We start from the raw sequence: 21,404 nt of genomic DNA on the forward strand, positions 1-21,404 counted from the left end.
CCCAATGACCGCAGGCGCCAAAGACAAGGGAAGGAAGGAAAGGCGCGGGGAGCACAAACATTTACAGGAACCATCAGGCCTTCCGAGGAGCACAAACCCGTGAATAGAACACATGTGCCTGTGCTGAAGGCTGAAGCGCTCTCCAAACGCTCACATCTGTGCTGAGTGTGTCGTGATTATGATGTCAATTTTATTATAGGTTTATGAGGCCTTGAAACACTATCAGGACAAATGTGTGGCTTAAGGAACAATCATCTTTAGCCGAGAAAAAAAAAAAAAGTTATTTAGAAATGTTGCTAACTCATGTAATTGCCACATTCAGTTCAACATTCTTTATGCAACGATTATTTAGGAACATCTGCTCCCCAGGAGGGGATGGGCCATGGGGCAGACCAGGGAGCCCAGTGCTCGGGACAGGGGGTACCCCTTGTGGGGCCGCTCATTTCTGTTTTAAGGTACACCAAGGGTTGGAAAAACCAATTTCTGTTTTAAGGTACACCAAGGGTCATTATAACTAATGATTTAGTGAGGATGACCAGAGGTCATCCACTAATGGATTTCCGTTGCAATCTTTATCCAGGTTATTTGCCTGGAGTGGTTTTTCCAACCCTGGCATACCAGGAAAGGAAACGCTGAGTGGCTCCCCATGGGGTGCCCTCTTGGTTTTGGTGGGTTTGGGCCGCCCTCTTTACTGCATCTGTTTTATCAGTAGGGGTCTTTGCGACCTCTATCTTGTGAAATCAGTCCTGTCAAACTCCTGTCTCATACATACAGGCTTAAGTCTTTACAGAAAAAGGCATCAACTTCTGAGGGAAGAATAACAGTCCCCATGATATCAGTGGGCCAGGGGAGGTCCTCAAATGCCGGTGGGCCCTGAACCCCGCTCTTGACACCGTCTTGAGAATGAATTCAAGGATGAGTTGGAAAATGGTGAAAGTATGGAGATTTATTGCAAAGGGAAAAAGTACACACTTAAAAACAGGGATTGTGGGTGTACTCAAGAGAATCACACAGTGGGGTTTGCGGTTTCTCTCTGTAGGGGTTTCTTTAACCAAGGGGTGGAATAGTTACGAAATTTACGAATAGTTACGAAAATTCTTGGAAAAAGATGGAGATTTCTTGAACTGTGGTGCCACTCATTTTTACACCAATATGGGTGTTCCCAGAACTGTCACTGCAGCTGGTGGGTGTGATTTAGCGTGTTAATGAGCATATAATGAGGTCCTAGGTGAAGCCTAGGTCAAATCCAGTGCATTGGGTCTAGTTGGTCTTAGCCAGCTTGGTCCACACCCTGTTTTTCAGGGGTTCATCAGCCCATAGCTCCTACTCAAGGGAAACTTCTGTTTGGAGTTTTTATTCTCCTGTGAACACCCTGCATTATTTCTGTCTCACCCAGGTTAAATGTTGGTTCAGTTACTAGCCAACCAGGTACTCACACACTGGGCACACCACGCCCACAAACCATGTTTGTGGCAACTAGAGTAAGGACTCGAATGTCCCTCACAAGGCAAAAGTTTACAGTGCAGATGTCTGCTTCACATTGCCCTGTGAAGCATTAATTCCTGTAACATCAGCAATTCAGAATGTTCTGGTTAATCCACCACGAATGGTCCAGACATTCTTATTACACTAATATGGTGTCATCACAAACTACGGCCAATGAAAAGAAAACATGAAGAAGTTGATGATGATGATAATTTGTAATCTAGCTTTGCTGTATGTAACATGTATACTTGATTTGGAATTCACTGTACTAAAATTAATCATGCATGCTAGATGCTTTCAAGTTGTGTTTTAGACAACTTAATTAATATTTCATGAGTATAGTTACTATATTTTCAATTGAAATATTAGATTTTCTTTAATAGGATAAGTAATGGTTTTTCATCAGCCTTTAAGTGTAAATAATAAAGTTGTCCTTCATCAATTAAAAAAAAAACACATTTATAGAGCACCTACTTCTACCCTTCAAAGTCCAATCTTTCAGCATCCCTGAGCTTCCTTAGCCCATCTCAGGAGGAGGCAGGGGATGGGGGCTAAGGAAACTTAACCAAATCACTCCTCCTCTCCTAAGTCTTTACTTTCACCCCCTCTAATAGCCATTTTTCTTCAACATCAAACAATAACAATAATAGCAAACACTTATTTAGTATTTATTGTATGTCAGGTCTTGTTTCATGTATTAGCTCATTTAATCTTCAGAACTCTATGATGTAGGTTACTATGATTGTAAACTCCATTTTTCAAATGAGGAAACTGAGGCACAGAAAGGTTAAGTAATTTGCCTAAAGTCACAGGCTTTAGCAATTGGTAGAGCCTCAATTCGAAACCATGTTGCCCTTAGACTTCCTCTTTAACAAATGTGCTTAAAATCTCTTCCACATTACACATGTGTGCACACACACATACACCCCTCCACCTCTGGGGCCTTTCCATTTTTGGTCACCCTCTTTCAAGCATAGAAGCACAGTGTCTCAGCTCTCCTTCTCTCAACTCTTATTCTAATTTTCTTGTGCAGGCATTATATTACAGACCTCATCACCTTTTCTTTAAGGATCTATAGTGTTCTATACTTTTTATGAAGTCCTACATTTTTACAAGCCTATTTTCTACTCTTACTAGCTAATAAAATCCTGCCTAAAGCCAGAGCCTGAAAGCTTCATAATTAACCATTGTTAGTGAAAAGAAACTCCAGGGAGATCGACGCAGATGTAAAATGAGGCCAAAAGCATGCACGAGAGCAAAGGCCCTGGTGTAAAGCCTTACTCATAACCATCCTGTTCCCCATCTTGCAACCATAAAACTACCTCCAGAGATGAGCCGTAGAAACATCTGAACTTCACAAGTGCAGTGTTATCATTTGTGAAATGCAACCATGAACTCAAAATCTTGTATACTAGTCAGTTGTCATGGAAAACAGCTTGCAACCCAGATCATTATTTCAGTGTATAAATGACCTCGTTTCCTTGGTTTAGCAAAAGAGCCCACAACTCTGACATTTGGCTGCCTGAGCCCAAAGAAACATCGGCACTGTCATCTTTTTACGGCATAAACTCTAACTTCTGGTCCATGCAGGACCTCAGCTTTTGATTTTCAAGGGCCTAGTTTGAAAATGTAAAAGAAAGTTAACTTTTTTTCTCTCTTTTTTTTTTTTTTTTTTTTTTTTTTGAGACGGAGTCTGGCTCTGTCGCCCAGGCTGGAGTGCAGTGGCCATATCTCAGCTCACTGCAAGCTCCGCCTCCCGGGTTTACGCCGTTCTCCTGCCTCAGCCTCCCGAGTAGCTGGGACTACAGGCGCCCGCCACGTCGCCCGGCTAGTTTTTTGTATTTTTTTTTTAGTAGAGACGGGGTTTCACTGTGTTAGCCAGGATGGTCTAGATCTCCTGACCTCGTGATCCGCCCATCTCGGCCTCCCAAAGTGCTGGGATTACAGGCTTGAGCCACCGCACCCGGCCCTTTTCTCTCTTTTTTACTGCTATTGCATTCTAATTACTTCAAAGCTAAGTAAATTGCTGCCGATTGTGATATAGGAGTTAAGAAGAAATTAGGCAGATAGTGAGGGTAAGGAAGTCCTCAGTAAGGTTTCCTTTTAATGAAAAGCAGCCCCCAAATCATCTTCTCTTCTAACAAAGAGCAGCCTGTAAAATCGATCTGCGGACATAGACATGCAAGCTTCCAGCTGTGAATGCTGTCAGCTGTGCCAGTAGGAAAAGGCTGCCTGGGGCTAGGCATGTTCAACATGGCGGTTCCATCTATCCCTTTCCCTGTCAACCATGTGCACAGTAAGGAGCAGGCAACATGCACTGGCCAAGTAGAAACCCCATTTGCATAATAAAAGATTAGGGTGGGTGGCCAGCTATGTAAACGTTCCACCTGGTCCAACCAATCTTGGGCCGTATGTAAATCAGACACTGCCTCAAGCCTGTCTATAAAACCCTGTGCGCTCCACCATGGGACAGAAGTCCCACTGGGGTGCTCCTCTTTCTTGCAGGAGAGAGAGCTGTTCCCCTCTCTCTTTCTTTTGCCTATTAAATCTCTACTCTTAAAGCCACTTCTTGTGTGTCCACATACTCCATTTCCTTGCATAAAATGAGGAACCTCCGGTATTTACCCCAGAAAACGACACTACTTCAATTGGTTAGGTGTGAACTTTTAGGAAAGAAGAGGAAAAATATCAAAACGTTAAGATTTTGTCTTGTTACATCTGTATATCCAACCAATCAACTTAACACATCCCTAGGGTGCTTCTCAGGTGTCCCAAAGCCATTAGGTCCTCAGATGAGGCCAACGGGCAACAGACTTGGATTAATCTCGAAATGTTCAGCAAAGAAGGTAAATGCAAAAGAATACACTATTGCATAATGCTATTCATATAAAGCTCAAAACAGGCAAAACAAAGCCATAGTATTTAGGACTGCATGCTTAACCGACAAAAACATTACAAGGTAACACCACCAAAGTGACTATCATCAAAATCAGGTTCATGATCACTTCGGAGGAAGAAAATAGGAAGGATCAGGAGGAGAAAGAGAGGGGCTCCTGGGGTGCTGACATTCTAGCTCCCCACCTGGGTGATGCGACACAAGGGTTTGCTTTGATAAATCATTGTGTTGGACATTTTGTTTTGGGTACTTTTCTGCAGTGTTAAGTCCACAGGGGAAGAGCTTTTTAAAAGCAAAGGGACATGTACTCCATAAATATATACACCTACTGTGTACCCCTAAAAAGTTAAAAATTTAAATTTAAAAAAAAAGCAAAGGGAGAAGAAAAAAAGTGCGATGGAAGGTGAGCCCAGGAAGGTCTGTCACCCACATAGGGACACAGCAAACAGGTTCCGTTTATGAATTTGATCTTGTCAATAAGACGTACCCGGTGCAATCTGGAAGGCAGAAATGAGACAGAATCCCCTTCCTGCCCCTTCGCCTGTTTCCCCTGGCAAGTACAGCTCGGTGGGGGCAGAGGGGGGTTGCGGGGGTGGTTTGAGGGTTTCAGCAACCACATTCCAGTATCTAGTCACTTACTTCATGGGTCTTGAAAGACACCTGCAGTGGCAGTGGCGGTCTCCCAATCTGTAGATCACAGCTACGGTGGGTGTCCTTGAATCTAACACGAACCCAGCACCCCCAGTCCCAGTCTCCTGTCTGGCAATGGGCAGGTGCATAGTGGAAAAACAGTTTTTCTCTACACTCACACTCAACACTTCTGTGACCAGATGTGCACACTTTTTCCCATGCCAGCCACTTCTCCCACACCAGCTGGGTGTCATACAATTCAATTCAATTCTGACACAGAGCAGAATTGCCACAGACCTCACAGGTTAAGTGCTTGGTCCCAAACACCAGCCCCCACTTCAGATGCCAATCACAAATAGTAAGTCTCCAGGTCACCCATAACTTCTGTCTGATTTGGCTACAAACTGGAGCTTCCCATGAACCCCACCTGGGGTTCAATGGTTTGCTAGAACAGCAACTAGAACCCAGGAATACAGTTTACTTACTGTTGTCAATTTATTACTGAGGATATTTCAGTCAGATGAAGAGGTACAGTATAGGGCAAGGTCTAGAAGGGTCCCCCCAGCATAGGTCCTCATAGAGTTAGTTAGAGTATACTACCGTCCTGGCACGTGGATGCATTCACCAACCTGGAATCTCCCTGAACTCTATCTTTTAGGGATGTTAATGGAGGCTTCATCACAAGGCATGATTGATTATTAAGTCAATCGCTAGACCCTCTCCCCTCCCTGGAGAATGAGGGGTAGGGGTGAAAGTTCTAGGCTTCTGATCATGGCTTGGTCGTTCTGGTGACAAGCTCCCATTCAGCAGCCCAGCAAAAGTCACCTACAGATAGAATAACAGATGCTCCTATCACCCAGGTCATTCCAAGGGATGAGGAGCTCCAAGTCCAGACCCTGGCATCTGGGAGAGGTGCAGCTGCAGCTGTGGAGCAAAGTGGGTGCTTGCGGGGAAGAACCCTTTGCACAGCCACCTTGGGAGGGCTGGTCTCTACCAGCTTTGTTCATCCTCAACGGCTAAAGGTTTCCATTTGCAGTTTCCTGACTTTTCCTACCTCCCAATAAGAAGTGAAATTAGCTGGTTCTGGGAACATGGGGCTTGAAAAACAAGAAGTGCTTTGGAAAATGTGCTGGGATCCGAGTCGCCTGTAATTGATGAGTTCCTGCCTCCATTGTGGTCCAGTGAACTGGGAAGATGTGGCAGGGAACTCAAACCCTCCCTAAGGGAAGACGCCTACTTAATGCCTAAGGAAGATGAGTTTTCCATCCTCTGTGATTGTGTAAGATTTCTGGGCTGACCCTGACATCTGGCCACAATCTCAGTACCCAGTCATTGTTTTTGTTCCACAATATTCTTTGCTTTTTAACTCCATCAGAAAAAAAAAAAAAAATTGTCTTGATTCTCAACATGTTAGGGTGAATCAATACAGTGATTAATAGGAAATAATTTTTGGTGGTTTATATTTTAAGTACTAAGTACCCACCTAGAATGTAAAGGGTGGCCAGGAAATTAGAGGGAATGTAAATCCTCCTGCACACTGGATGCTGTTTGAAATTATCCTGCCACTAAGGCAACAGCAGCATAAACATACCGGGTGAAGAAAAATAAGCCGGATGTTCTCAGGACATCTGAAAATCATTGGTTCAGACCCTTTCCTCAAGGAAGATAGTTAAATGGAGAAGTTGGTCGCTTTAGAACACATGAAGCTGAGGCATGAGAACAAGCCCAGACCTTTTTCAGCAACATGACACACTGTTTGTTTGTTTGTTTTTAATTAAAAAAAAATAATTGGCCAGGCAGAGTGGCTCATGCCTGTAATCCCAGCAGTTTGGGAGGGTGGATGGGAGGATTACTTGAGGCCAGGAATTAGAGATGAGCCTAGGCAACATAGCCAGACCCTGTCTCTCCAAAAAAAAAAAAAAAAAGGAGAAAAATTAGAAAAAACAATTAGCTGAGCATGGTGACTCATGCCTGCAGTCCCAGAGCCTTGGTAGGCCAAGGCAGGAGGATCACTTGAGGCCAGGAGTTCAAGATCAGCCTGGGCAACATGGTGAGACCCTGTCTCTACAAAAAAATAAAATAGCCAGGCATGATGGCATATGCCTGTAGCCCCAGTTGCTTGGAAGGCTGAGGTGGGAGGACTATTTGAGCCAGGGAGTTTGAGGCTACCGTGAGCTATGACTGTACCATTGCACTTCACCTTGGGTGATAGAATGAGACCCTGTGAAAAACAAAAAAGCAAACCAAAAGAAACCTGTTCCTCAGGCACAACAAAGGGGTAGGTGGATATCAGAAGGGAAAGGCCTTAATACCTATGCCCCTTCACGCACCTATTAATATTCTCAGCATAAATTTAGCAGCCCTCAATCAGAGAACAGTCCCAAGCTAGGCATATAGCTCATTAAATGGCTGCTATGGTGAATGAGACTTACATGTTTGTTTTTTTAAATTGTAAGCCTGAACTGGGAGGACTTTGATGAATCTCTTCCCCGTGTGTGGGAGGAGAGATTGCATTTTAAGGGATGCTCGTGAAAACTTCAAAAGTGAGAAAACTCATTCAGTTCCCTCCCTCATTCTCTTATTTATTTCTTGAAAAAATGAACCTGAGCCAAGTGCTGGATGTTTAAAAAAAAAGAAAAGATTAAGGAAAAATAAAAACAAAACCCTGCTTTCAGGGAGCATTCAGACTACTTAACAAATAGAGGTAATACAATGTGTCAAAGAGATAATGGATGATAGTGAGCCTGACTGTGCTGAGGGTGTCCTGCAAGATTTCATTGACTTGGGTCTTGAAGTACAAGTTTGCATGATGATCCTGATTCATGGGCACAAGGGTAGGGCAGGGCTCACCAGGCAAGAGGATAGGATGGGTAGAGACATGACAAAAGATGCATAATCTTTGAACAATAAAGAGCAAGGAAGGCTGGGTGTGGTGGCTCACTGCTGTAATCCCAGCCCTTTGAGAAGCTGAAATGGGAGGATCACTAGAGCTCAGAAGTTCAAGATCAGCCTGGGCAACATGGGGAGACCCCATCTCTATAAAAAATATTTAAGAAATTAGGTGGGTATGGGGGCACATACCCTTAGTCCCAGCTACTCCTCAGGAGGCTGAGGTAGGAGGATCACTTGGGCTGAGAAGGTTGAGGCTGCAGAGAGCCGTGACCATGCCACTGCACTCCAGCCTGGGTTGCAGAGCAATATCCTGTCTCAAGGAAAACAATAATAATAATAAGGCAAGGAAAAGTAATTGGGGAAATAGAAAGAGGCCAGACCATGGCCTTGTCTGGTGTAGAAATCTGAACTTTGTTTTGTAGGTCTTAGGGAGTCACAGTAGGATTTAAAGCAGGACAGTGACGTGATCAGAATCATGTGTTAGATGGAGAAATCTCCCTGCGATTATTGGAGGGAGCAGGTAATGGGAAATAGTGATAATCCAGGTGACAGATCAAGAAGGATGACACTGGCCAGTCACAGTGGACTGTAAAGAACAAAACCAATTCTACCCCAGCATTTATGGGGTAGAATCAATTGCAGAGCTTGTGAAGTCATTAGAAGCCTCTTGCCAAAACAAAAGTTTGGTCCCTCAAGAAGAGTACTGCAACATGGTCAAAAGAGAAAGGCCAAAAGGGCTTTCCTAGATATTGCTCCTCTGTGTCAGAAATAGGCAGAGAACCAAAAAGAAAGGAAGCTAGGAAAAGTATTTACCAACCTATACCATGCCTCTGAGTTCACGTTGTGGTTAGGCTAAAACTCTAAGAGAATAATAGAATATAGTTGAAAATTCCAGGTTGGATCAAGACTTAAGGCATATCCTTTTGCAAAAAAATAGCATTAAAAAATACTATTTTGGGCCGGGTGCAGTAGCTCACGCCTGTAATCCCAGCACTTTGGGAGGCTGAGGCGGGCAGATCATGTGGTCAGGAGATGGAGACCATCCTGGCTAACATGGTGAAACCCTATCTCTACTAAAAATACAAAAAATTAGCTGGGCGTAGTGGCATGCGCCTGTAGTCCCAGCTACTCGGGAGGCTGAGGCAGGAGAATTGCTTGAACCTGGGAGGCGGAGGTTGCAGTGAGCCAAGATCACGACTTTGCACTCCAGCCTGGGCAACAAGAGCAAGACTCCATAAAAAAAATATATATATATTATATATATATACTGTTTTGAAAAATGTAATACATTTAATTTGTGTTGAATCAAAATTCACATGCAACGAAATGCATAGATTTTATGTGTATAATTGATAAGTACACACACAATACATTACTGTGTACACTACTCTTTTGTATGTGATTGGAAATAGTTTCTCCCAGTCTGTAGCTTGCCTTTTGATTTTCTTGACATCTTTTGATGAACAGAAGACTTTTTTATTTTTCAAGACAGAGTCTCGCTTTGTCACCCAGGCTAGAGTCTGGAGTGCAGTGGCACGATCTCAGCTCACTCCAACCTCCTGGGTTCATGCGATACTCTTGCCTCAGCCTCCTGAGTAGCCGGAATTACAGGCATGCGCCACCACGCCTGGCTAATTTTTATAATTTTAGTAGAGACGGGGTTTTGCCATGTTGGCTAGGCTGATCTTGAACTCCTGACCTCAGGTGATCCACCTGCCTCGCCCTCCCAAAGTACTGGGCCACTGCGCTAAAAGAATATTTGATTTTAATGAAATCCAATTTAACATTTTTAATGGTTAGTTTCTTTTTTTAACACTTTATTTTCTTAGAGCAGTTTTAAGTTTACAGCAAGATTGAGCAGAAAAGACGGTATTTCCATATACTTTCTGCCCTCCACATGCACAGCCTTCTCCATTATCAATATCCCCCACCAGAGTGGTGCATTTGTTATAACTGATAAACCTACATTGATATATTAGTATTACCCAAAGTCTATAGTTTACCTTAGGGTTCACTCTTGGTGTTGTACATTGCGTGCATTTGGATAAATGTATAATAGCATGTATTCAACATTATGGTATCACCCAGAGTAGTTTCACTGCCCTAAAAATCCTCTGTGCTCCACCCATTCATCTCTCTCTCCTCAGTATGCCCTGGCAACTACGGACCTTTTTACTGTCTCCATAGTTTTCCTTTTTCCAGAGTGTCATATAGTTGCAGTCATATAATATGTAGCCTTTTCAGATTGTCCTTTTTCACTTAGTGCTATATATTTAAGGTTCTTCCATGTCTTTCCAAGGCTCAATAACTGATTTCTTTTTAGCACTGGATAATAGTTCATTGTCTGGATGTAACATTCACCTACTGAAGAACATCTTAGTTGCTTTCAAGTTTTGGTAGTTATGAATGAATAAAGCTGCTATAAACATTCATGTGTAGATTTGTGTGTTGACATAAGTTTTCAACTCTTTCGGGTAAATATCAAGGATCTAAAAGGTTAATGTTATACCCAATGTCATCTAAGTTTTCTCCTGAGTTATCTTCTATGAGTTTCAGTTTTACATCTTACATTTAGGTTTGTGATCCATTTTGAGATAATTTTTGTGAAGGATGTAAGGTCTGTGTCTAGATTCATATTTTTTTGCATATAAGTGTCTAGTTATTCCAGCACCACTTACTGAAAAGACTGTCCTTGCTCCATTGTATCACCTTTGCTCCTTTGGAAAAAATCAGTTGACTATATCTGTGTGGTTCTACATCTGGGTTCTCTATTTTGTTCCATTGATCAATTTGTCTATTATCTCACCAGTATTACACTGTCTTGATTATTGTAGCTTTATAGTAAGTATCAAAGTTAGGTAGTGTTGGCCGGGCATGCTGGCTCACTCCTGTAATCCCAGCACTTTGGGAGGCTGAGGCAGGCAGATCACCTGAGGTCAGGAGTTCAAGACCAGCCTGGCCAACATGGCAAAACCCCCTCTCTACTAAAAATGTAAAAATTAGCTGGGTGTGGTGGCATGTGCCATAATTCCAGCTACTCAGGAGGCTGAGGCAGGAGAATTGCTTGAACCCAGGAGGTGGTGGTTGCAGTGAGCCGAAATTGCACCACTGCACTCCAGCCTGGGTGACAGAGTAAGACTCTGTCACCAAAAAAAAAAAAAAAAAAAAAAAGTTAGGTATTGTCAGCCTTCCAACTTTGTTCTTTTCAGTCTATTGGGTTGACCATTCTGATCTTTTGCCTCTCCATGTAAATTTTAGAATAAGTTTGTTGAGATCTACAATATAACTTGCTAAAATTGTGATTGAGATTGTACTGAATTTATAGTTGGGAAGAACTGACATCTTGACAACATTGAGTCTTCCTTTCCATGAACATGGAATATCTCTCCATTTATTTAGTTCTTTGATTTATTTCATCTGTGTTGTAGTTTTCCCCATATAGATTTTGTATATATTTTTAATACAGAATTTATTTCATTTGGGAGAGTGCTAATGTAAATGATACTGTGTTTTTAACTTCAAATTCCACTTGTTCATTGCTGGTATATATGAAAGCAATTGATTTTTGTATATTAACTTTGTATCTTGCAATCTTGCCTCTGGTTCCAGGAGTTTGGCTTTTTTTTTTTTTTTTTTTTTTTTTTTTTTGAGACGGAGCTTCACTCTTTTTGCCCAGGCTGGAGTGTAATCTCAGCTCACTGCAACCGCCACCTCCCGGGTTCAAGCAATTCTCCTGCCTCAGCCTCCTGAGTAGCTGGGATTACAGGCACCCGCCACCATGCCTGGTAAATTTTGTATTTTTAGTAGAGACAGGGTTTCTCCATGTTGGCCAGGCTGGTCTTGAACTCCTGACCTCAGGCAATCCACCCACCTCGGCCTCCCAAAGTGCTGGGATTACAGGTGTGAGCCACCATGCCCAGCCTTTCTTTTTTTTTTCTTTTTTTTTTTTTAAGGATTTTTATAGATTTTCTACATAGACAACTATGTCATCTGTGACCAAAGATAGTTTTATCCTTATTATTTTCTTCCTTCTATTTGTTTTGGATTTAATTTGCTTCCCCTCCTTCTGCCACCAGCTTCTTACAGTGGAGATTTGGAAAATTGATTTAAACCTGTTTTCTTTTATAATATGAGCATTTAAAGCTATAGATTCCTTTGAAGTATTGCTTTAGCGGCAGTACACAAATTTTGGCATATTGCATTTTCATCTAGTTCAAATTATTTTCTAACTTCTCTTGTGATTTTTTGATGCAGAGTTACTTATAAACATAATTTTAAAATTAATATTTTAAATTGACATCATAATTGTATATATTTATGGGATACAAAGTGATGTTTTGATATATGTATGTATACAACATGGAATATATTAATAAACATATGCAGCACCTCACTTATTTATCGTTTTTTGTGACAAAACATCTGAAGTTCACTCTTTTAGAGGGTACTATACATTAATATTGACTACAGTCACCCTGCTGTGCAGTAGACCTCAAAATGTATTTCTCTTGTCTAACTGAAACTTTATACCTTTTGGCCAACAACTTCCCATTCCTTCTCTCCCACCCCCACCCTCTCAGCCTCTCATAACCATCATTCTACTCTCTACTTCTAGGAGTTCAACTTTTTAGCTTCAATATGTAAGTGACATCATGCAGTATTAGTCTTTTTTCACCTGGCTTATCTCACTTAGCATAACCTCTTCCAGGTTCATCCATATTGCTGCAAATGACAGGATTTCCTTCTTTTCTATGGCTGAATAGATGTTCAATTGTGTATATATTTCCACCTTTTCCTTATCCGTTCATTCATCAGTGGATCCTTAAGTTGATTCCATATCTTGGCTATTATGAATAAAGCTGCAATCAGCATTGGAGTGCAGATATCACCTCATTGACTTTAATTTCTTTGGATACATACTCAAAGTAGGTTTGCTAGAACGTAAGTATAATTTTTAATTTCCAAATATTTGAGGGCATTTTTTCAGTATCTAAGAATTAGTGATTTATAATTTAATCTCATTTGGCCAGAGATCATAATATCAGGCTTGGAGTCATGCTTTGTTAGGGCAGGCCTGTTTGGTTCTGAGCATTGCCCCTATTCTTGGTCATTGCTATTTTCCTAAAAATATCTGGAAAATAGAGTTTGGGAAAGGTGCATATGTATATTAGGGTGATAGAGGAAAGTAACAACTCCTTCTCTTCCTCGTGGGAAGTTTCAATAGATAATACCTAAAACTAAAAAATCAGTATATAACCATAGGAGATGAAATAGATAAGGTACTTGATGTATCTGAATGCTTGAATGAAGATTCAGATAATGGTAAAGCATTTTGGGTTGAATTAAGTAAGTCTGCAGAAAATGAAACAAAATTTGACAACTATTAACTCAATGGTGAGTAAAAGAATGTGCAAGAAATGAAAAGTAATTATATTCACTACATAATTCACCTGTGAATAGTATTGACATAATAATATAAAGAAGTTGAACGAATATACAGTTAATACTTTTTAAATATATTTCACCTGGATTCATGAACTAAACAATAGATGGTAGTACACTTTTTATCATCAAGGTGTACAGAATGTCTGGTTGTCTGTCTTTTTATATTAGTAGTTATTGATGCTTAAATTCTAGATCCATTAATTTATTGAAGGCTACAAAATGATGATATGTTAATTCTGTCAATTCCCTTTTGTTGATTTGTTTCCTTTCCACTACTATTTTGTGACACAGTTATACCATTTATATACTTTTATTTTTTTGAGACAGGGTCTCACTCTGTCACTTAGGCTAGAGTGCAGTGGCATGATCCTGGCTCACTGCAGCCTCCATCTCCTGGGTTTAAGCGATCCTTGTGCCTCAGCCTCTGGAGTAGCTGGGATTACAGGCTCCCACCACCACACTTACCTAATGCTTCAATTTTTTTCCTTGTATTTACTAGTTTTCAAAATAATGAATTAGTTCCAAATCATCCTCTAAAGGAGATCACTTAGGTTTTAAAAACTACATCATTTTGAATATATGGATTTCAATAGATTTACTGGATTTTAATTCATTGCAATTGTTATCCTCACTGACCACTGTAACATCTTTGGCCATGGGAACCTTTCCAAGCTGGCCCATGATCTTGTTCACATGGCCTTCACAGTTTTTCATAGCTTCCTTTTTAACTCATATGACAACATGTTCCAGGCTCATCATGTGCATTTTTCACTGCAGACTTGGTATCAGCCATTTCTTCAAGAAGCCCTCATGTCTTTCTTTTGAAAGTAGAAAACGGTATTTCAAGAACATAATCAGAGTGCTAGGGATAATCATTGCTTCAGATGTGGTCACTGTTTCTAGGCCTGTTTCTTAAATTGAATTTTAACCAATTGCCTAGTTTTAACCACATGTTCACCTCCACTTCCAAAAGTAGCTCCTGCCGCTGAGTCCTAAGCTTTTTGGGAATCCTGTGGCCTTCCTGCTTCCTGCTTAACACTCAGCCTTCTCGTGTCTGCTAAGTCATTCACTGTTGTGCATCAGCTTTCCAGTTTCAAAAAGGCTGTTGGGTCGGGCACGGTGGCTCACGCCTGTGATCCCAGCACTTCGGGAGGCTGAGGCGAGAAACCCAGTTGAGCCCAGAAGTTTGAGACAAGCCTGGGTAACATAAGACAACTCCCTCTCTACAAAAAATTTAAAAATCAGCCAGGACTGGAGGTACATGCCTGTAGTCCCAGCTACTCAAGAGGCTGAGGTGGGAGGATTGCTTGAGTCTGGGAGGTTGAGTTGGCAGTGAGCTATGATCGCACCACTGCACTCCAGCCTGGGCAAGAGAATGAGACCCGGTCTCTAAAAAGAAAAAAAAAGAAGTTTACTTTTATTTATGCTTCTGATAGCCCATTGTTGTAGGTTTATGTCCATAAGAGACAACATGGTTTTATTCTTGTTTTACTAAGAATGTCTTAGGAGGGAGTGAAAGAAGGTATTTATGTCCAGTCTACCATTTTTAGCTTTGAAAGTCTCTCATTTATCTTTGTATTCCTGGTATACTTATAGGTTTTGTTAGTCCATAGTAAATATTTTTGAAATATAAAGAGAGAGTATATCAAGAGAGTTACCCTCTCTTGGCCTTGCTTGTGACAAGATGGATCAGACCAGGAGATGCTGGGATAAGTTGTTCCAAGACACGTTTCTTTTCACTTCTGACTTCGCCTTGCATATTCCCTGTCAATCACTTTGTCACTTAGGTCTGAGATCCCAAGGCTATGCTCCCATGAAGATCTCTAGATTCAGCAGATGTCTGGCTGATCTGGGCTTTCTGACTCCGTTCTTGGTTATTAACCTTGCTACGGACTGACTAGTTGCCAAAACTACACCCAGAGTTCTGGTTCCCAGGTGAAGTTACCAGTCAGGTGTCAGCTGCAACTGAAACCCTCACAGCTGATCCAGCTCTGAACGTGCTGACTGCTGAGGCCAGTGGGTCTTCTCAAACAGGAAGAAAATCTTAGGAAATGACCATTTCCATCCGTCTGTGAATATCAGACACAGAATATCAACAACACGGATCTCCTTTTGGCTTGACGGAATCTGACGTCTACTCCCCACTCTAAAGTCCAGGGGAGAAGACTTTGCCAGAATTATAATGTATCAAAACATGTTCTATTCTAAAGGGAAAAGGGACGTTGACAGTATTTGTTTGGAAAACATTTTGCTTTGCATCACTGATTCTTCATATTCCAAATAATTTGTGAGGTGAGTGAGTTACTTGATTTTTCTTGTAAAGGGAGAAAAATAAAAACTCTTATAGTTCTCTAGAGGAGCAGCATAAATTAAAAATGGAAAACGAGGCAGTAGTGATACATTCCATTTACCTTCAGCAAACACTGCACAGGGGACGCCCTGGCTGCAGAATCCGCAATGCCAGAAATCAGCGCCGACTCTTTTTTCAGATGTGACATATTTTCCACAGAACTTGATTCTCATCTTTGCTATGACTGCCTGTGGCCACTCAGTTACTGGAAACCTACCATGCCAGTTCTTTGCTAAGTGGCTTTGGCAAGGTCTTTGCTAGCATTTAATCACAGTGAGAAAACTCCAGAGACTTTATTAGCCGTATAAAGAATTATAGAGATATTAGCTTAAGTTGGATGAAGTCCAGAGCAGCTGTACTGCTCTTCAAGTGCCTGAGAATTTCTAAGAGATATATTATGCTAACAGAAAAGTATCCTGGGATTTTAACCCTAAATTATGTTAATACTGAACATAGGTATTCCTTATTTTACAAAGTAGCTATATTCCTGAAAACTGTTGTGTAAATCCAACTTCTAATACCCAATCCTACTTCCCCATTCATATATTTTGAAAGTGCTTAATCTTCATTTATGGCTAAATATCAATGTATATGTATGTATATACTTTTTGTTTTTAAATTTTTTTTTAGAGATAATTTCTTGCTCTGTCACCCAGTCTGAAGTGCAGTGGTATGATTGTAGCTCACTGCAGCCTTGAACTCCTGGGCTCAAGCAATCTTCCCACCTCAGCTTCTCAAGTAGCTAGGACTACAAGTATGTACCACCATGCCCAGCTTGACCAGCTAATTTTTAAATTTTTTTTGTAGAGACACGGTCTCCCTATGTTGCCTAGGCTGGTCTCAAACTCCCAGGCTCAAGTGATCCTCCCACTTTGACCTCCCAAAGTGTTGGGATTATAGGTGTGAGCCATTGCACGCAACCTCAATGTATGTACTTTTTTTTTTTTTTTTTAATTTGTGAGACAGGGTCTCTCTCACTTCCCTAAGCTGGAGTGCAGTGGCACGATTACGGCTCACTGCGGCCTTAACCACCCAGGCTCAAACAATTCTTCTTCCTCAGCCTCCAAAGTGGCTGGGGCTTCAGGCACACACCACCATGCCAGGCTTATATATATATATGTGTATATATATGTTGTAGAGACAGGGTTTCGCCATGTTGCCCAGACTGATCTCAAACTCCTCGGCTCAAGTTATCTGCCCTCATCAGCCTCCCAAAGTGTTGAGATTACAGGCATGAGCCACCACACCCAGCTGATTCAATGTAACATACCTTTACTTCTCCAAGTTTCTTTGACAAGTACTTAAATATAAAAAGAGTAAATATACTAGTATAGCTATCTATTTAAAGGAACGTTTGTTAAATATTTTGGTAATGGGTATTTGCTTATTGTTTTGATTTTTATATATTAATAGAAATTAAGTCTCAGCTGCATCCAAAATGTGCAGTCCGGCTCACTTAAATCTGGCTTAACCTTCCAAAATATATTTGCTTGTAATTCATAGATGCTGCCACTAGGTGGTGGTGGTGCTTTGGTCACTGGATGAGATTCGTATGCTCTTTCAAAATAATATATAGGGCCTGGTGTGGCGGCTCATGCATGTAATCCCAGCACTTTGGGAGGCCAAGGTGGGTGGATCACCTGAGGTCAGGAGTTCAAGACCAGCCTGACCAACATGGTGAAACCCTGTCTCTATTAAAAATACAAAATTAGCCGGGTGTGGTGGGTGCGTGCCTGTAATCCCAGCTACTTGAGAGGCTGAGGCAGGAGAATTGCTTGAACGTGGGAGGTGGAGGTTGCAGTGAGCCAAGGGTGCCACTGCATTCCAGCCTGGGCGACAAGAGTGAAAACTCCATCTACAAAAAAAAAATCATATCTAAAAATACTTCACTGTTAAAATAAGTACAATCAGTATATTTTCCATTAATCATTCAATATGATCATTTTAAAGTAATTTAATTCTCAACTTATTTCAGTGCTTAATTAGCTTATATCAGTGTTTCTTAAAGTAAATTTTGTGGAGCACTAGTTCCCCACACAATACTTTTCTATGCCACATAAGAAATTACCACAATCTTAGCAGCTTAAAACAACAAACATTTACATTTCCACTTCCAGAATGGCCGCACGAGGTGCTCCACAGTCTCCAGCAAAGCCAGCATAACTGGTGAAAAATATATGTCAAACCTCAGTATGTAAAGTCTCTGGAAATTGTCCTAAGAGTATATAGCAAATAAATAAACATTTATTCAAGAAAATGGAGTAAAATTTGGTGAGAACAGTAAGAGTCCATGGCATTTGAACCATAACTCCTTCCTTACCCAGAGTTGACTGTGACAGAAACTCCAGTCTAGGCAGGTGAAGCCAAGAACACAAGGCTCCCTCTCCCCTCGGCTCCCACTTTTGGGTATGGTACGTTCCTGGGAGGGGCAAGTCACAGAATTTTTCATCAGCTGTGTGTTGTAAATTCCAGGGCTAAATTCCAGGTGAGTCCAGCCAAGAGGTCTGATGTTCTCGTCTTTCACCCAGCCCCCAATGGCAGGTGAAGGTTCTCCACCAGGCGCATCACACTGAGAACACGGAGGCGGTGCTCATCCTTGTTTGCAGGGTGGAGACTCCACGCTGAGACGGATGGATGATGCCATCCTTTACTATTACGAAGTGTGGAGTAGGGGATAACAAAATGGGTTAATGTGGGAAGTGAAAAGGTTTTACATTTCTGCTAAAAGGAGGTCAGTTCTAAATTACTTTTATTGCACACTGGTATAATATCCATGAAGCCGACTTCTACAGTAATGATTGCTTACACATGTTGAAAGCTTGGTGCAACAGATAGGGTGCTACACTAGAGGCTGGATATCTTTTACCTTAATTTTGTCATTTACCAGCTGTGTGACTTGAGAAAATTTACCTAACCTCCTGAATGTCAGTTTTTTCACTACATAATGGGGATAATAATGACTGCCTTAATGATCTCACAGAGCAAATATGCAAACCAAATCAGGTAACTTGTAAAGCTGCCTTAAATTGATTACCCTATATGAATGTAAGTGTTTATTTTTATTGTTGATGATGACAGTGTAGATGGTTAATCACTAATTGACTGAAAATAATTGCCTTAAAGAAGCATAGTTATTCAATTAAGTTATCCTTGATTGCTTAAACAGGTTTAAACCCAGTTCTTGTGGTTGTTCATTACCATGGACATAGAACGATCAGTTATATACTAGGATGGTTGTTCTTCACCACTTTCAGAGTGTTTTAGAATCATCTAAAGAGCTTGTTGAAATGCAGACTTCAGGAACCCCTCCCCACCGTTTCTGATTCAGAAAGTTTGCATCGGGGTCTGAAATTGTGCATTTCTAAAAAGTTCCCAGGAGACACTGATGCTGTTAGTCTAGAGACTACAATTTGAGAACTACTGTCTTAGATGGACAGGACATTTTCAGTCTTGTTACAAATTGCTATAGGGCCCTGAAAAAGAAATTCCAGGTAATATGAAAACATTTTTTTTAAAAAGGCACCTGCCCTAGCCTGGGAACTGCTAGAAATCGCAAGAAGGAAAGAACACTGGAGCTGAAATCTGGCAGAAAAGTGGTAGTTAATCAACACAGCAGGGTGGCAGAAGAGAAGAACTGCTAGACCAAAAAAGGAACATGTCAAAGGCTCTGGGGCTGGGTGGAGCGTGACACTTGATGCTTCTGAGGAAATGAAAGGCCAGCATGCTAGGGTGAAGATGAGTGCAGTGGAGGCACCAGAGAGGCCAGAGTGAGAAGCAGGAGACAGGCCCTAAAGACTCTGAATTTCATCCTGAGAGCAATGGGAATTTGCTGAAAAGTTTTCAGCAAAAGAATGCAATGACCTAATTTGTGTTTTTAAAAGTCCTCTCTGGCTGCTACATGGAACATTGGCTGAAAGCAGGGAAGGGTAGAAATGATGAGACTAGCTAGGAAGGTACAGAAGTCCAAGAGAACTGGTATCAAGGGCTGGCTGAGAAAGTATAAGTGAGGTGGGGAGCTGCAAATGGGAAGAGTGAGGCACTTCCTGGAGTGGTGAGAGAGGGAGCTGTCACTTCCCAGCTAGGCGAGGTGCGAGGTGAGCTGGAAGGTGGAGGACCACAGTGTGATGGTGGGGATGGGTGGAGGGATATCCTGATTTCACTGGTGACTTACTGCATTTTAATTTTTTAACTCACAGTAGAATTCAGGGTTTTTTTGTTTTGTTTTGTTTTTGTTTTTGTTTTTGTTTTTTTGAGACAGAGTCTTGCTCTGTCACCCAGGCTGGAGTGCAGTGGCAAGATCTCAGCTCACTGCAAGCTCCGCCTCCCTGGTTCATGCCATTCTCCTGCCTCAGCCTCCCAAGTAGCTGGGACTACAGGCACCCGCCACCACGCCTGGCTAATTTTTTGTATTTTTAGTAGAGACGGTGTTTCACCGTGTTAGCCAGGATGGTCTTGATCTCCTGACCTGTGATCCGCCCACCTTGGCCTCCCAAAGTGCTGGGATTATAGGCGTGAGCCACTGCACCTGGCGTTTTTTTTTTTTTTTTTTTTTTTTTTTTGAGACAGACTCTTGCTCTGTCACCTAGGCTGGAGTACAGTGGTGTGATCTTGGCTCACTGCAACCTCTGCCTCCCAGGTGCAAACAATTCTTTTGCCTCAGTGATCCAAGCAGCTAGGAGTACAGGTGTGAGCCTGCCCAGCTAATTTTTGTATTTTCAGTAGAGATGAGGTTTTTCCATGCTGGCCAGGCTGGTCTTGAACTCCTGACCTCAGGTGATCCACCCTCCTCGGCCTCCCAAAGTGCTGGGATTACAGGCATTAGCCACTGTGCCTGGCCAGAACTCAGAATTTTTTTTTTTTTTTAATTTGGAGAATATACATTTCTAATAATTTTGAACAATACATAGATCCACATCATCACTACTACTATTAGGACACATGATAATTTCATCTTCCAAAAACTTCCCCAGGTTGTCCTTGGTAGTCAGATCTTCTCCTTACTCCTAAAACTTGGCAACACTGGTATCATCTTGGCCTCTATACTCTTACCTTTTCAAGAATGTCCCGATGTGGAATCATACAGTGGGTAATCTTTGGGGCCTGGCTTCTTTCACTTAGCACAGCGTATGTAAGATTTATCTGTGCTCTTGTGTGTGTCAATAGTTCATTTCTTTTTATTCCTAAGCAGTAGTGTGTTGTTTGGGTGTACCCCTTTGTTGTGGCATTTATGAATAACACTGCTATAAAGTTCCATGGACAGGCTTTTATGTGAGCTGAGATTTTCATTCCTCCAGGGTAAATGCCTAGAGTTGGGGTGCTGGCTCATATAAGCTTATGTTTAACTATATTTTTTATCTTATCTTATTTATTTATTATTTATTTTATATATTTTTTAACTTTATTTATTTATTTTGAGACAGTCTTGCTCTGTCACCCAGGCTGGAGTACAGTGGCTCGATCTCAGCTCACTGCAACCTCTGCCTCCTGGGTTCAAGCAATTCTCATGTCTCAGCCTCCTGAGTAGCTTGGAATACAGACGCACACCACCACACTTGGCTAATTTTGGTATTTTCAGTAGAGATGGGTTTTGCCATGTTGATCAGGCTGGTCTCGAACTCCTGGCCTCAAGTAATTTACCTGCCTCGGCCTCCCAAAATGCTGGAATTACAGGTGTGAGCCACCACGCCAGGTCTATCTTATTTTTTT

The sequence above is a fragment of the Chlorocebus sabaeus genome, chromosome 8 (genome assembly GCF_047675955.1).
Source record: "Chlorocebus sabaeus isolate Y175 chromosome 8, mChlSab1.0.hap1, whole genome shotgun sequence".
In the NCBI taxonomy this organism is placed as follows: Eukaryota; Metazoa; Chordata; class Mammalia; order Primates; family Cercopithecidae; genus Chlorocebus; species Chlorocebus sabaeus.